Source organism: Marmota monax, unplaced genomic scaffold (assembly GCF_021218885.2).
Source record: "Marmota monax isolate L192 unplaced genomic scaffold, Marmota_monax_Labrador192_F-V1.1 WCK01_AAM20220418_F8-fsc00021, whole genome shotgun sequence".
In the NCBI taxonomy this organism is placed as follows: Eukaryota; Metazoa; Chordata; class Mammalia; order Rodentia; family Sciuridae; genus Marmota; species Marmota monax.
Window position 1 is genome coordinate 22,950,590 of NW_026695228.1, and position 15,567 is coordinate 22,966,156.

The following is a 15,567-nucleotide window of genomic DNA, read 5'->3' on the forward strand; positions in this document are numbered from 1 at the left end:
CTTCTCTTTGGGGAAGATGTGTGCTTTGGGATTACAGAGTAGGTGAGGAGAGAGAGAAACTCCTGGGGGTTCCCCCTCACTGGGGCACCTCCCTCATGCCCCCTCTCCGTCCAGAGGGAGCCTCATGGAAGTGCCTGGGCAGGGTGGTCCAGGGTGTTCAGGACCTCGATGGGCATTTGGATTCTCATCCATCCCTCACAAGGAAAACTCCGCGGGGAAGGAGATCGATACCATCAAGGGAAGCTCGGGAAGAAATGAGCAATCAACAGACACTGAATGAACGAGTTCATCAGACCATTTCTTGATCACCTGCTGTGAGTTGGATGCTATGCTTGGGAGTGAGATTTCAAACCACGTCCATGTTGAAAGTGCCTTCCTGTCAGCCCCGGGCTGTCAGTGTCAGCCTTCTGTAGGGAATCCCTCCTGCACCCTTGCTCAACTCTGTTGGCATGCTTTGTGCTTTGTTCTTTGGGAGCTGCATTTCTGTCTCCCCAGGGCGCCTTCCTGTCTCCTGGAATACGTTCATTTTTACCTTATCCCCCACTGGCCTTCTGATTTCTTTTAAACAATTAAGTTTTAAGTGGGCCACTGTGGTGCCCACCTGTCATTCCAACTCCCCAGGAGGCTAAGGCAGGAGAATTGCAAATTTAAGATCCTGTCTGCACAAAAGTTAACTGTTGGACTCTGAACTCGGGGCCTCACACGTTAGGCAAGTGCTCTGTCACTGACCTACAGCCCCAGCCATTTTTTATTTTGAGACGAGGTCTCATTTAGTTGTTCAGACTGGTCTTGAACTTGTGATTCCTGCCTTAGTTGCCCATGTAGCTGGGATAACAGGTATGTGAAATTATGCCCAGATAAAAATTAACCTCTTAAATGTGTCATTCTACTATGCAATGAAATAATGAAATGCCGCCCCCAACACAGGCTCTGCCTTCCCATTTTAGAAGCCTTCTTCAGGAATAATCCCTTTTAGTAATTCTTGGTTGGTCTTCTATTCTCTCTCTCTCTCTCTCTCTCTCTCTCTCTCTCTCTCTCTCTCTCCCTTTTTATACATAAAAGTAGCATACTATAATATTGTTCTGCACCTTGCATTTCATTTCTCACATAATTTATTTTGGTGATGTTTTCACATCCCTAATTTTGTTTACAACTCCTTATTTTCCATTAAACATGTGGTGCCATAACTGATAGAACTTCTTTTTTTTAAATGATGATTATTATTTTTTTCAATGCCAGTGCTTCTCAGTCCTCAGCATAATTTCAGTTTTCATGAAATAAACAGTGACTACATAAAATTTCATTTTTTCTGAAACTGAAATCTGAGCTCAGGGGAAAGATTCTTCTTTCCCAAGAAGTTGATTGTCTGTTCCACTGAGAATCAAGGTTCTCCAAGTGAAGGAAGCTGTGCTTGGATCCTGTTTACAAATCACAATAGCATCACCTCACAGTGTAGTGGGGTGGTGTGTGTGTGTGTGTGTGTGTGTCTGTCTGTCTGTCTGTCTGTCTGAATTCATGAAAGTCAAAGCCTTAAGACTTTGGGTGACCCAAATTGCCACAGAGGTCAGGCCTGTGATGCTGGAACACAGGCAGATGTTGGCACAACTGTTGCAGAAAGCTGAGGTCAATTTGGGCAAGGCAGAGTCCTGGCCCTTCAGAGCAACGGGCCACCACTGTTCCCCAGGGGCTACCACCATGCTTGGCCATAACTTGCTCTCATGGTGGTGTCGACACTGTGCAGCTGCCACAACATAGCACTGGATTTCAATGGCATAGCTCAGCAATACCTCCCAGTGGGCAGGGCCTGTAGCAGATCCAAAAGCTGAAGGGTAGGTGAGTATTTCTGCTCCAGTGTGAGCCAATGCTAGAGAGAGTTGAGGGAACCACAGACAGCTAGACCAATCTTGCCTGCTGGTGTGCTGACGGTGACTCAAGACTGGGCCCAGGCATGGTAAAATTGCTTTCTTGCATAGGCTCCTGCCCTAGAATCTCTACATCACACAGATGCGACTTCCTATAGGTGGCCACTCCTGATCCCTTGCTGTTCAGAAGCACATGACAGTTGTAGATTCTCTGAGTTGGCTCCCAGTCTTGGCCACCTCATGGAAACTACCCAAGAACAGCCAGAGTCCACACATTCCCTTAAAGCTGGGTGTATTCCTCCATAAGGTTCCCACCCACAGGCTCAGACAGGCACAGCGTCTCTGCAGGGTCTCGTGCAATGAAATCAAATGCCCAGTCTGGCAGCCTCTTGAACCAGCTCAGCACATGTCTTAAAGCTCTGTTGCTTGTCTGGTGTCGATGTTACCTGGACAGAGCCACAGGGGCAATTCCCAGGAGGAAGAGGAGATAGTCATGGGTCTGGGCCTGGGCTGGGCACGAAGTCTTGAGAGTCGAGGTATCTGGAGTCTGGGACACAGAAGGAACAGGAGTTGGTGATGCGGTCTGGTGATGAAGCCCAGCCTGAGGAAGGTGAAAAATCAAAAAACCAAACTCTCCTTCATGCAAAATATTTCTAGGATTCTCTGCCATCTACCCTTCATGCTGTGAAGGTGAATCAGGGACCTGCCAGTAAAAAAATCACCCATGTCTTGAAAACCACTTTTTACTGTAAGTAATTACAGGCTATGGAAAGAGATCCTAAGTGGGAAGATCGGGGGGCGGGGGGGGTTCTTTGATCGGCGCTTGAATAACTCAACTTCCAGTGATCTCACATTAAACTGAAGCCCTTTTCCTCTGCCAAACATTTCTGCAGATCAAAAGTCATCTCAGAGCCCGGTGCAGTGGCGCACCCCTGTAATCCCAGAGGCTGGGGAGGCTGAGGCAGGAAGATCACGAGGAAAAGCCCTGTGAATAGGTACATATTGAAAATACTTAAAATGTGCCAAACGGAACCAGGCATGGTGGCACATGCCTGTAATCCCAGCTGCTCAGGAGGTTATGGCAGAAAGATTGCAAGTTTGAGGCTGCCTGGGGAACGTCGTGAGACTCTGCCTCAAAATAAAATTAAAAGGGCTGGGGGGCTGGGGATGTGGCTCAAGTGGTAGCGCACCCCCCTGGCATGTGCGGGGCGCTGGGTTCGATCCTCAGCACCACATAAAAATAAAATAAAGATGTTGTGTCCACCGAAAACTAAAAAATAAATAAATATTAAAAAATTCTCTCTCTCTCTTAAAAAAAAAAAGGGCTGGGGGTGTAGCTCAGTGGGAGAGCACTTGCCTAGCATGTGTGAAGCCCCAAGTTTAATCCCCAGCACTGAAGAGAGAAAAGAGGGAAAAAAAAAAGAAAAGAAAAAAGTGTGCCTCATGTGTCTGTTCCTGACAAGCCATACTACAGTTTTTTTTGAAGAATAAGATACGTACACACTGCTGATTCAACTTAATTTTTCAACAAGCCCCTTAGTACGTGTAAACATGTGGACAAGAGACCCTCCATTGGCCCAGCAGCACCATTAAATGACAGCCGTGTGACCTGGTAGCACACACTGAGGTTAGGTCTTTGATGAGGAAGTATGTTGGCAGGGACATGTGCATTCCTGTGGCCAACTGAGTCTCTCTGCAGCTGTTGCGCATCCACCCAAATCAGGACCAGTCCCTGCTTGTCATTTCTCTGGTAGGGATCCAAGAACGAGGAGCAACTTGAGAAACACTTCCCAGCTGGAAGGATGAAGATGGAGTGTCGAAGAAGAAAGTTCCTTAAGACCCTTGTGCATGATTTTCAGCAGCAGTGCCCGGGCTGCTGGTGAAGAGGAGGGAGGGTGGTCATTGTGCCGGGAGGGGAGGAGGGGAAACGAGCTGATAGGGAGAGTCTGGGAGGTTCATTCTCATTGCTAATAAGAGGTGCTATGACGGTGGTATGCCAAGCACCCTTCATGCTTTACTTCTCAATCTCATGACTCTGGTTCAAAGAAGCTCTTTTATTTTTAATTGGTTCTGGGCATCCAAACCAGAGCTTTGCACGTGCTGGGCAAGTGCCCTACCACTGAGCTGTATCCCTAGCCCCAAAGTGACTATTTTTACCTCCACTTTGAAGACAGGACAATGGAAACTTGGGGAAATAGAGTGATTTGTCTAAGGGCACATGGCTGTGAAAAAGAAGACAGGACACGAACTCAAGGTCTTTCAAATTCCAGTAACTCTACTCTTTTATTCGGAGTATCTTTTTTTTTTTTTTTGGGTGGGGGTGGTACTGGGAATTGAATTTAGGGGCACTTGGCCACTGAACCACATCCCAGCCCTATTTTGTATTTTTTTAAAAAATTTATTTAGAGACAGTGTCTCACTGAGTTGCTTAGCACCTTGCTGTTGCCGAGGCTGGCTTTGAACTCAGGATCTTTCTGCCTCAGCCTCCCTAGCCTCTGGGGTTACAGTCATGTACTACCGTAGCCATCTCTGAGTCTTCTTTAAACTCAGTTTCCTCATCTATAAAATGAGATTCACAATAATGGCTACCTTGTAGGGCTGTTGGAAAGATCAAATACGATGAGGAAGTTATAAGGAGAAAAAGGTGCTATGTGCAAATTAGCTTGATTGTGGCAATCACTTTATAATGCATACATATATTAAAACATCACCACATACACCTTAAATATATACAATTTCCACTGGTGAGCCATACCTCAATAAAGCTGGGAATAAAATAACATAAAGCTTAAAAAGTAAAAAATAAATATACAAAGGAGGAAATCCTTTGTGTTTGTAGCCACCGTGTCCGTGCAAGTTTATTGTGGTGTTACACAACTCTTGTCATTATATCTGGGAATGAAATCCTTAGGCTTATTTATCTATTAAACATCACCTATTAATTGCTCACAATTCCTCTGGAGGTTTTGTAATACTTTCGTCCCCTTTATTCACCAGTACAAGTTGGTGTGCAGGCTCAGCCTTTCAATATGCGCGGTCATATCATAGTATTTTGTATTCCAGGCCTTTGGTGAACATTGTACTATTTATAAATGTTTTCTACTTTCTTTGTTTTAAGACGGGTCTAGCTGTGTTCCCAGGCTGGTCTGCATCTCCTGGGTCACCATCCTCCTCAAGTCCCAAGTAGGAGGGACTGTAGGCACGTGCCTATTGATGCTATTTACTTTTACTTTGTGTTGTTCCTTTGCTTCACTTTAACCAACGCTTCTGCTCTTGAGATAATTAATATGTACAAATATTTTCAGGTAATTAATATTAACAGCACTATGTGTTCTGGTGTTTTTGTGCAAATCTTTTTTTATATCTGAGAGTGTATTACCTGTTTGTTCTACTTGTTTGTTTGTTTGTTTATTTGGCAGCACATACATCATGGAAATTTTCCAGGTAAAGAGATAGATATCTAACTCATTATTTTTAATAGCTGCTTAATGTCCCATGATATGAGTGTACTCTGATTATGCAACCATTCCACCTTTGAGGACATGCAGGGCATCTCCAGTTTACCATTTGTTGCTACTATGAACAATTCACCAGTAAACATTTCTCTAGGGCGGAGTCCCAGATGTGGGATTTCAAATAGGTATTGTCATATCAATTTTCCAAAAGTGCAATAATAGGTCACACTCCCACTAATGAGGTGTGCCTCTTTCAACACCTCTTTGCAAGCACTGGATCTTATATTTTAATTAATTAATTAATTAATTAATTTCTGGGTACTGGGGATTGAACCCAGGGATACTTTACCACTGAGCTCCATCCCCAGCCCTTTTTATTTTGAGACAGGGCCTTGCTGAGTTGCTGAGGCTGGCCTTGAACTTGTGATCCTCCTGCTTCTGTCTCCTGAGTGGCTGAGATACAGGTGTGTGCCACCACACCTGGCTGAGTCTTTTTTTTTTAAAAAAATATATTTATTTTTTAGTTTTAGGTGGACACAATATTTTATTTTTATGTGGTGCTGAGTATCTAACCCAGTGCCTCATGCATGCCAGGCGAGCAGTCTACCACTGAGCCACAAACCCAGCCCCGTGGCTGTGTCTTATATGTAAAAAAATTATTCCCAATCTTATGAGTGAACAGGAGCAAGTCACTGTCTCTTCCATTTTCACTTCCCTGATGATAGTGAAGTGGAACCTCTTTCCATTTGTTTATTTTATTTTAAAAAGAGCCCCTTTCCTGTGATTGCTCATTCAATATTCTATTTGGATTATTTGTGTGGTTTTTTAAAAAAATATTTAGTTATTTAGTTGTATACAATACCTTTATTTTATTTATTTATTTTTATGTGCTGCTAAGGAGACAACCCAGGGCCTTGCATGTGCTCTCGCAGGTGCTAGGCGAACACTCTACCACTGAGCCACAACCCCAGCCCTAGATTATTTGTGTTTTATTTGCAGGAGCTCTTTAAATGTTCAAAATTATTGACATTTTAGTGGTTATGAGTAGTATCCGGTCCCAGGACTGTGAAAATATTATTATTACTATTTTTGCAGCACTGGGGATTGAACTAGGGCCTCACACATGCTGTGCAAATGTTCTACCACTGAGCTACACCCCAGCCTTGTCTTTAATGATGTTTTCAGTCTCTGTCATATCAGCCACACTACATCGGCTGTCTATTCATTCTTGGGTCAACTTTGCAAATTTATATTTATATAAATTATAAACTTGATTATAAATTATATAAATTATAAAGTTTATAAATTTGTATTTTGTTAGTCAATCGTAGTTTCTATATATTTTCAAAAGTGTTGCTGTACATTTTTATATAATAGTTTGTTATTTTAATGTCTTCCATACCTGTGTTTATGTTTTCTTCTTTCTAATCTGGTATAACTTTTTTTTTTTGACCAGATTTATGAGATATTTATCTTATTTATTTATTTACATATATTAGTGTATGTTGTTCTGGTTCTTTTTATCTTTTGTCTTTTTGAATTCTCCCTACTGTCTTTTGGTTTGTTTTGATGCTCTTTTTAATTTTAAAAATATGCTTCTTTGTTTAAGTTGTTCTTTGTTAATAACAAACGCACTTGCCTTTATGATTTTTCTCCTAGGGACTGCTTTAATAGCAGCCCACCTATTTGTCTTGAGACAGTTTCCTTTTCACTGTTTTTTTTTTTTTTAAGAGAGAGAGAGAGAGAGAATTTTTAATATTTATTTTTTAGTTTTCGGCGTACACAACATCTTTGTTTGTATGTGGTGCTGAGGATCGAACCCGGGCCGCACGCATGCCAGGTGAGCGCGCTACCGCTTGAGCCACATCCCCAGCCCCTCACTGTTGTTTTAATAGCTCATAAAACTTAAATTTTTTCTGCAAGTCAGAGATGACTCAGGAAACTTTTGAAGATTTGTTGAGATACTACAGGTCAGTTGAATCATGTCAACATGTCATAGTAAGTTTTTGTCTTACTATGAAGTAAGTTTACATTGTAAGTTTGTTTTCAGGAAGTAAGGCAACTCTGGATTTATTTAGCATCCACTCAATAACCATATCAGGAAATATGCATGTTTCCTGATCTTAGGGTGAACATGCAGTATTTGTCTTTTTGTGCCTGATTTATTTAGCTTAATATAATATCATCCAGGCTCATCCATGTTGATGGGATTTCACTTTTTGTAGCTGAATATTATTCTATTGTATGTTTATGCTGCATTTTCTCTATCTTTTCATCCATTGGTGACAGGATTTAGGTCAACTCTGTCTCTTGTAGCTGTCTTGATTAGTCAGGTGTCCTCAGGCTTGAGGACATAGGCTCATTCTTGCTCAGTCTTGCAGGAGACTCTAAGCCTTTGCCTCCATCGCCTAGTTTTATTTTATTTGTATTATAATTATTGCATATTGATCATACACAGTAATGGGTTTCACTGTGACAATTTCATAACATATGAGGTACCTTGATCATATCCAGCACCCCTATTTCTCTCTTTCCCCTCTCCTTCTCCCCCAGCCTTCTTCTCCTTCTTTACTAGTATACTGCTTTTGCTCTTTACCTTTGTTCTTTCTAGATTCCAAATATGGGAAAAAACATGTGATCCTTGTCTTTCTGAGTTTTACCTCCACTTCCCTCCATTTTCCTGCAAATGGCATGATTTCACCCTTCTTCGTGACTGGATAAATCTCCCTTGTGTATATACCACATTTTCTTTATCTATTCACCTGTTGATGGACACTGAGGCTGGTTCCAGAATCGGTCTGTTAGTGAATCCTAATTTAAGTTTGCTGGCAGTAGAGTTGAAGAGAGTAACAATTTGTGTGGCCTGGGGCTTATTTTTACTTATTTATTTAGTTTAAAAATAGTTTTAGTGGACACAATACCTTTATTTTATTTGTTTATTTTTATGTTGTGCTGAGGATCTAACCCAGTGCCTCACACATGCTAGGCAAGTGCTCTGCCACTGAGCCACAACCTCAGCCCCTGGCCTGGGGTTTTTTTTTTTTTTTTTTAATGGGGCTAGAGAGGAGCAAAAAATGTCAGTGTCTTCCATTGTTCATCCTAGGAGTCTGTATCAACTAACTGCTGCTGCGGCTTGGTGATCTGTGGCACTAGATTAGGACTTTAGTCTCCTTGGGGACATTAGTCAAGGATGAAAAGAAATGGGTAAGGAGCAACTGGCACCCTTTTGAGATTTTATAACTAGAATTTTATTTGGTAATGATTAGGGAAGCTCAGCACAGTGGTACTCAGTTTTCAAGCAGTAACAACTCTGTTTGATTGCTACCCATTTATTTGTTTACTTGTTTATTTTTATTCTCATTAGAGTATAATCAGAGGTTATGCTTGTCTTTTAAGGATGAAGAAGTCTGAGAAGGTGCCACAGAACTTCAATAGAATATATGCCAAACCAAAAAAAATGTTAACTAAAAAGTATTTAATTTAGAAATTTTAGGAATAGAAGAAGGCAATTACATGTATTTGTTGCAAGATACACTGATCACACTTTGTCTTTTCTTTTTTGGTCTTGGTGCTGGGCATGGAACCCAGGGCCTGTGTATACTGGCATGAAATCTGCCATTGAGCTATACCCCAGGCCCTACACAATTCTTTTCTGGTTGAGGCTACAAGACGTACTTAATAACATTATATCATCCTAACAATAACTTATTATGTAGTGTTTTGAGAAAAAATGATTGTTGTTATCTTCTCCTTGATTGGACTTTATGTAGTTATAGAAATTTACTACGCAGACCATTTTTGGTACAAAATGGAATGTGATCTCCAAGTGTTTAGGAGAGATGACCTGGAGTTTTAGAATAAAGATGCAAACCCCTGGCATAGTGGCAAGGCTTGAAATCCCAGCTACTTGGGAGACTGAGGCAGGAGGAGCACAAGTTCAAGGCTGGCCGGGGCAATTTAGTGAGAGTCCTGTCTCAAAATAAAATAAATGGGGCTGGGGATGGAGCTCCTGATCAAAAGGAAGGTGAGGTAAAACAGTACTTTAGCTTTACGATGCCTAGTTACTGGCAGGCTAGCAGCTGTCCCATGGTAGGTCACCTTCCAGATGTGGAAAGTCAAGCTCTTTCCCAACCTCTAGAAGGCTCTTCCCCTACCTACCACTGGCCTCAGCCACCCCCCCCCCCCTTCGTCACCTTAGCCTCTGATTCACACCTTAGCCTCTGATTCAGGGATTTGCTGTGACATTTCTGTCCATGTCTTAGGTGTGTGAAGCCTAATTGATCCCAAAGCTCCTTTTAAGAAGCCACATGTGGGAAGAGCACCAAGCCTCCACTGGCTATCTTGTGTCACTTGTCACCTTGTCCTTGAGTGGGAGTGTTTATCTCATGAAGCATCCACATCTTCTCTGAAGGCGGATAATGACACCTTTTGTGCAGGGTCATTGTGAACATGAAGATCAGAGACAGGTGCATGTAAAGAGCCTAGCACAGTGGGGCACACATCCAAGGGTCAGAGTTGATGTCACTTACGTTTTAGGAGGCTGTGTCTGCCCATTTCTTCCTTTAATTCTCTGTCCTGGGCACTGAGATCAGCAACTTGGAATAAAAAAAACCAAAAAACAAAAAACAAAGGAAAAATGATTTGCTCACAGCCCCAGGAGGCTGCTAAAATACTGAGAGAAAACTGAATAATTCTAACTCAGAGGTTGGGCAATATTTTTCTGGAAAGGACCAGAGAGTAAAGGGCCAGATAGTTTTAGCTTTGTGAGCCACATGGTCTCTGTCCCCTCTGTCTTTGTAGATCAGAAGCAGCCATAGACAGTGATAGTCACAGCTGAGCCATTGAAACTTCACAAAACAGGCAGCACGCAGGGTTTGAACCCTGGTCTAGGTCAGCATCCTCTTAAAGCAAGAACATTTTCTGCAGTACCCATGACAGATGGGGAGATTTGATCGATACAGAACTCCTTACCTCTAAAATTGCAAACATGGTGTAGGAGACCAGAATATGCCACCTAAAATATGACTGAATGACTTCACCCCTCATGCCTGGCAGGCTAGCAGCTGCTCCATGGTAGGTCACTTCCAGATGTGGAAAGTCAAGCTCTTTCCCAACCTCTAGAAGGCTCTGCCCCTCCCTGCCACTGGCCTCTCTGGCATAAGGATTGTTTCAAGCTGATTATTCTGAGAAACTTCAGAACTTGGAGTAGCTCTGAAAACAGGAGAGACGTTTTAACTGTAAAGTACAAATTTATGTCTATGAAGGAAATCACCCTTTGTAAGGGTTTCTCTCTCTGTACCAGGGAGAGAACATTAAATCCAAACCACATTCAATTTGTTTTTCCTTTGTATATCATTTGCTTATTTCCTATGCAACTGGATGGTTGAGTCCCTGGTCAGCCAGGATCCAGATAGGTCCTTGGCTTGGCTGCCAGTAACACAACTGAGTGTGAGGGCTGGAGAGAAGAGACTGGGTCTGGTTGCTGCCTTTATTCCTGCTAGCTCCTGCAGGGATGTTAATGTCCAAATAATATTTGTTGGATGAATGCATGAGTGGACAGAGATCTCCAAAGTGTTAGATCATGGAGGAAGGAACTCCTATTACCTGAAAAGGCAAAGGGACGCTTCACAGAGTGGTGACATGGGCCAGGTGTCTAAGAAGAGAGTGTACGATGAAAATGTACTGAATCCACCTAGCCGCCTGAACGTCACTCATCACGGCTTAGCAACAGCACACCATGGAGTGTTGGTTGCTTCCCCTTGTGATTGCTTGGCTGACACTTGCCTGTAGCTGTTTCTCCTTGTCATCCCCAGAGAATATCCCATCACATACTGCCAGCCTACGCAAAGATCAAAATTCAAAATCCAAAGGACAGCTTTTATTGAATGTATATTGCTTTCTTGTAATCTAAAGTAAAAAAAAAATAGTAAGTTGAACTATTGTAAGTTGGGGACCATCTGAAATTATGTGTGCATATGTGTACGAGTGTGTGTATTTACGTGTGTTTACATGAGCATATGAATGTGTATGTGACTGTGCATATGTATGTGGATGTGTTCTGTGTGGGTATATATGTATAGGTATATCAGTGTGTATGTGCATATGTGAGTGTGTTTGTGTGTGTGTGTGTGTGTGTGTGTGTGACAGAGAGAGAGAGAGAGAGAGAGAGAGAGAGAGGGAGGACATTCCAGGTAGAGGAAAGAACGTGTAAAAAATCATGCCATGTTGAGAGACTCTTGTACAGTAGTTTCTTTCCATTGTTTTTTTTTTAAACTCAGTTTTTTTTTTTAGTTGTAGGTGGACACAATATCTTTATTTTATTTATTTATATGTGGTGCAAACTCAAGCGCCTCACATATGCCCAGCGAGTGTTCTATCGCTGAGCCACAACCCCAGCCCCTCTTTCCATTCTTGGTCCATATGCACATCTATTTGGGTTCAGTTGGAAATGCATAAACATCATTTTCCTATGAGCTTTCCCCCACCTAACATTATTTGATCCCTGTACCCTGCCCCAGTTTCGCATACTCCTTGTAATTACCACTTCAATGGCTGCTTCACACTGCATGGAGTGCATGTATACTTGCCCTTTCTGTGGCTTTTACTAATTACAGATAAAACTGAAATAACAGCTTAAAATTTTTCTTCCTTTGTCATTTCCTTATGGTAACTGCTCCAAAGTGGAATTACGGATCAAAGGAAGTTGGAGATGTAGCTCAGTGTTAGTGCACTTGCCTACCATATGCAAGACCCTGGGTTTATTCCTAGTACAGAAAGACCAAAACAAAACAAAAGCCAAAAAACAAACAAAATGCCAAAACCAAAAAGTGTAGAGAACTTTTACATTTTACACCTCTTGACAAAGCTGTTTTCCTAAGGTTGTAGCAATTTATATTGCCACCAGGTGTTTTATTGTTAGCTCATCCAACTGTGCTAATTAGGAGGGTTTTAACAGGTCTCTGCAGGGCTGGTGGCATTTGCTTTTTTTTTTTTTTTTTTTTTTTTTTTTTTACTGCTAATGCAAGAGGACAAACTCAGCAAACTTCCCTTATGAGGGTTGACTTAGTCACAAAGGGAGAGTCCTGATGGCCTGGTCACAAGAGATGAGGTCTTGAAACTGTAGTTTCCCCAAGGGATCACAATCAATTATAATTTTTTTTTTTTGTACCAGGGATTGGACCTAGGGGTGCTTCACTATTGAGCCACATCCCCAGCCCTTTCTATTTTTTATTTAGAGACAAGATCTCACTAAGTTGCTTAGGGTCTCTCTTGCCTCAGCCGCCTGAGTTTCTGGGATTACAGATGTGTGCCACCTCGCCCATTTTCCTTCACTAATAAGGTTTCCTGTTATCGCCAGTCCTGTGACTTGTGGATTCTTTTTGGTGTGTATATCTGATGTCCTTCCTATAAGTTATGGCCCTTTGTTTTCCATTCCATATCCACCTGCATATGGCTAAACTATCTACCTAACTTAACAGGTGTTTTTTGGGATATATAATTCACATATTACAAAATTCACCCTTTGAAAATATATAATTCAGTTTTTTTTTGCTATTTATAATACTTGACTTTTTATTCAGCTATAAAATTGTCACAGTTTTAGTTGAGGTTGTCATTACGTTTTATCTGGATTATTACAGTGGTTTTTTAAATTTCCTAACTAAACCTTTTATTTTTTTATTTTATTTTATTTTTTTATTGGTTGTTTTTTTTTTGTATATTCAGAGTACTGCAACCATTACCACTATACATTTCTGAAACTTTCTCATCACTCCAAAAGGAAACCCTGTGCCCATTAGCAGTCACTCTCATGTACCTTTGTTCAACCCCTAGCAACCACTAATCTGTTTGCTGTCTCTGTGGATTTGGCTGTTCTGGGCATTTCATAGAATAAGAACATATGTTGCTTTTTGCAACTGACTTTTCTCATTTAGCATAATGGTTCGTCTACATTGTAGCCTGTATCAGTCTTTCATTCCTTTATATTGCCAAATAATATATATTCCACTGCATGGATAACAGTTTCCTTTTAATTTAAAAATGCAACTGTTTTAAAGAAAAATATCAACAGAATAACAATACATAAGGGATGAAGGTGGAATGCAAAAGACTAAACTTTGGGAAACTGTAATATAGAAACATGCACTTGGATACATGCACAAGTCCACATGAAAGATCTGGGACATGACTTCTGGGCATGCAAAGCCTTTAATTCTGTGGTTTGGGAGGGAGAATTGTTTATCCCATCTTCCCACCTATGCTATAGAATCATCAGTGGGAAGATGGTAGGTGGAAAATGTTTGTTAGAAAATGTATCTATTGCCTGTCTCTCCACCCTCCCATCATCAAGAATCTGTGCAAAGAGGTAGATATGTTGACCTAAAAACGTTAAACCCAGGGGCTGGAAGTGCAGCTCAGTGGTGGAGTGCTTATAAAATGCTTATCTGGGGTGTGTGAGGCCCACACACATGTATACACACACGTATACACACACACAGATTCAAGCCCACCCAGGATGGCATGAAGCAGTTGAAAGATGGTCCACTTTGACACCATGGTATTTGAACCCCAAGCACCAGGGACAAACTGTAAATTATTTTCAAGTGAAATTTCAAAATTTATGATTTGCCAATCAGAAATTACTGGCAACAGATTAGAGCTGACAAACTCATTTACATGGATTAGACACTCCAGCTTTTCTTTACTTTGTAATTAACAATGAATAACCCAGTTGCAATCAAGATTAAATTAGGGAAACAAAACACAATATCCTTTTATATATTTTATGAAGATCTGGAAGACAGGAGCTTGAAGGCTCCAAATCTAATGAAATGACAGGGAGGGCTGGGCTGGACCTCGGGGACAGAACTTATAGATGGCTGTATGAGGCCCTGGGTTCTATTCTGTCCCCAGCCCCCAGAAGAAAAAATAAAACCAAATAAATAAAATATGTTTTCAAGAAATGACGAGGAGAGGGAAATGCTGATTTCTCTCATTTGATCAGTGTATGCTGCGTGTACATGTTGAACTATCACCCTCCCTGGCAATAAGTGCAGTCATTACATGTAAATAAAAAAATTAAAAAATAGTAAACACACACACAAACTACCCTAGTTATTATTTTTTTGTTTTCATTAAACTTCTTTTAAAAAGTTTAGTTGGCAAATTATAATTGTGCATGTTTATGGGGTTATGCTAAATGATGTTATGCTAAATATTTACATTATGGAATGATCAAATCCTTGGAGCCAGTGTGTTGAAGAGAGATTGTTATTCCTATGTTCATTGCAACATTAAATAAACTTCTTATTTTGGAATAATTTTAAGTTTACAGAAAAGTTGCCAAAATAGTATAAAGAGTTTTTATACATCCTTCATTTACTTCCTTGAATGTTAACACGTGACACAAGACTCATGTTGTTGTGCAATTACTAACTCAACTCTGAATTATACATAGATTTCACCACAAATACCCTTTTTCCATTGTAGGCTCCCATCCACGATGCCACACGGTGTTTAATTATCTTGTCTCTAGTTTTCTCTGATCTGTGACAGGCCTGTCTTTTCTTGATCTCAAGAGTTTTGAAGAGTACTGGCTAGGTGTGTTGCAGAATGCCTCTCTGTTTGGGTTTGTCTGATGTTCACTCATTTTGAGACTGGGGCTATGGTATTTTGAGAAGAAAACACCCTATTTATTTATTTAGTTTTAAAGTAAAAACTCCAGACTTAGCCATTTTTTTTCCATTTTTTGCTCTCTGACTATTTTACCCAGAGTAGTACATCGCCTTTTATTTATTTATTTATTTATTTATTTATTTTTTATTTTTAAAAATTTTTTATTGTTGGTTGTTCAAAACATTACAAATTTCTTGACATATCATATTCCACACTTTGATTCAAGTGGGATACATCGCCTTTTATTTGGCCATTTTCATTGACATATAATAAGTTTACATCATCTTAGAATATAGTGTGATATTTTGATACATTTTTACAGTGTGTAATGAATGACTTAGGATATTTAGTTTATCTGTCAAACATTTTCCATTTTTTTTGCATTAAGAACATTCAAAACCCTCTCTTTTAGCACTTTTGAATGATATAATTTATTACTATTGACTCTAGTCACCCTTCTGTGTTCGAGAACAGTAGAACTTAGCCCTCCCATTTGGCTGACTTTGTACCAGTTAATCCATCTCTCTCCATCCACCCTTCTACCCTGCTCTCCCTTGGCCTCTGGAAAAGGGGAT

General features: G+C 40.7%; 1 pseudogene; it reads right to left on the reverse strand.

Moving 5' to 3' along the window:
* Window positions 1–1,530: 1,530 nt before the first annotated feature.
* On the reverse strand, window positions 1,531–2,767 carry LOC124087550 (deaminated glutathione amidase-like; annotated as a pseudogene).
* Window positions 2,768–15,567: the final 12,800 nt, after the last annotated feature.